The sequence below is a fragment of the Malania oleifera genome, chromosome 9 (genome assembly GCF_029873635.1).
Source record: "Malania oleifera isolate guangnan ecotype guangnan chromosome 9, ASM2987363v1, whole genome shotgun sequence".
Lineage (NCBI taxonomy): Eukaryota > Viridiplantae > Streptophyta > Magnoliopsida > Santalales > Ximeniaceae > Malania > Malania oleifera.
In genome coordinates, this window is record NC_080425.1 from 16995014 (window position 1) to 16997536 (window position 2523).

The window sequence follows — 2523 nt, forward strand, 5'->3', positions numbered from 1 at the left end:
GGACATTCTTATTGGGATCATATCCTTGTTGTTGGGAATTAACAACAAATTCTCGAAATCTGTGAGAAACAAAGTAGAAAAAGAATATAAGCTAAAAAATCAATCAAATGCATAAGACAGTATTTACGTGGTTTGACAATTTTGCTTACGTCCATGGAGTTGTAAGGATTTCATTATTACCAGGAAGAAAAATACAGAGAGTGAGGCGGTACAAGCCCTCTCTCGCTCACTCGCGAAGTGTGACCACTTATCCTAATCACCCAAAAACAATCATTTTATATGCTGCGCACAAGATTCCGAATGGGTTATAAAACGGCCCAACTCGTAACGCTCATGGATTAAGCCTTAGGATAAAAATCTCTCATTAAAGAAAAAGTCGGGTCATCATCCGGATTGAACGCAACCAGGCTCCACAAAAGCCCAACACTTATGTTTTAAGATAGATTTAGGAAATTCGTATTAAAGTTTATATGTTTCCAAAACTATTTTCTTGCTCCCCAAGCATCGGGATTTTTAAGAAATAAAAAACTCCCATGTGTTATGTTTTATTTAGAGTTTGATTTTTTATTTTTATTTTTTGGTAAAGGCTTCAATTTTACAAATCACACACAAAATCAAAACAAAATTCAACAATAACATAAATTAAAATCCAAACAATCAAATAAAATTTACTCATTGATTGATTAAACATTCAAATAATCATGAAATTAAATAAAAATCCTAACCTCAAAAGTTTATGATTCCAAGCGTATTACTTCAAAATTGAAACTAAATTCAACAATCATGCAAATTGAATTTCAAACAATGAAATAAAATTTACGCTTTCATCTTTTACATATTGAAATAAACATGAGATCAAATAAGAATCCTAATCTCAAAATTTAGGGTTCCTCCGATATGACTTCAAATTAACAAATTTACTTCAATACATGCAAATTCAAAGCACAATATAACAATTTCTACTTCCAACTACCAAAAATTTTAACTTTATTTTGCAAATGTAAGAAGAATTTAGGGTTTGAAATTAATGCAGGATGGGGGAACATACTCATCTTTGCTATTTAAATAGAATATCTCTCAATGTTCACAAGCTCCTCAACATTCACTAACCATTGTACTTATAGGTGGCAAGCTATGACAATAATCATTGCTCCGAAAAAGCCCTTTGTCGCAGTTGCAACCCTCTACGCTATTGGTCCTTGCTCTTTGCTCTCTGTTGGTTTCTGCTTCTGTAGAAGATGGAGAAGATGTCTTTTAAGTCAACCAAAAACCGTTGGATGAACTAATATTTTATATTAAGCTTATGCATCATAAAAAATTATTGGGCCATCAGGCATTTTTTTTTACAAAAAAAACGATAAACCATCTATCGACTTTTAGTCCCCACTAAATCACCACATCATCTAACGCATTCGAGGCCATTAAAAATCGTTGGATGGACTAAAACATGCTAGATGAACCAACAACTTCTTAGACGCTTTAATTTGGAAAAATAAGTTGAACACAAATTATTTTAAATAATTTATAACAAAAAATATTAAAATTGGAAAAAGCTCTGAGGAATCAAGTAAATTTCAAAAATAAAAGATAGTCATGGACCTAAAATCTTACTTTTATTATAGGGTAATATAGGATTATTTTTAAACATATTTTAAATTACAAATAATAATATATTTTAATTAACAATTTCATTAACAATTATTTTAATTATTTATAAGATTATAATTTTTAACTAATAATAATTTTGTTATTAATATATATTTATAAAATATTACTATCATATTAAATTGTGATAAGAATAATATTATTAATTAGCTTTAAAATTTAAATTTATTTAATGTTAATTTAAATTAATAAATAGTTACTATTCAATCTAGAATTAAATTATAATAAGTAATATGTATTTTTAAATATATTTCAAATAAAAATATTAATATTTGAATAATTAAAATTGAAATGATAATTGTATTAACTTTATAATTAAAATTTGATTATTTTCTATTAACTAAATTAATATAATATTATTTATTTATTAACAGTAATCTTGTTATTAATGTATATTTGTAACTATAATTATCACATTAATTTATGTTAAAAATAGCACTAATAAATAAATTAAAAATTTTAATTTATATATGTTAATTTTAAATTTATAGCTGATACATTTTATTCATTTTAGAATTTAATTATATTTTATTAATAATCAATAGGCTAATATATAATAAAATAATATATGATTAACTTTTAATTAATAATTATGTTAGCTATTATTTTTAATTAATTTTTAAATGTTTTTATGTAAAAATAATATAATATTACATTTTATTACTATAATCTTGTGCTTAATTTATATTTATAACATATAATTATCATATTAATTTATATTAAAACAATACTACTAATTAAATTTGTATTTTTAATTTTTAAAATTAATTTAAATTAACAGATGGTTATCACATTTTTTTATAAAAATATTTATTTTAAATCATAAGCAATATAAACGTTTTTTTTTTTTTTTAAACT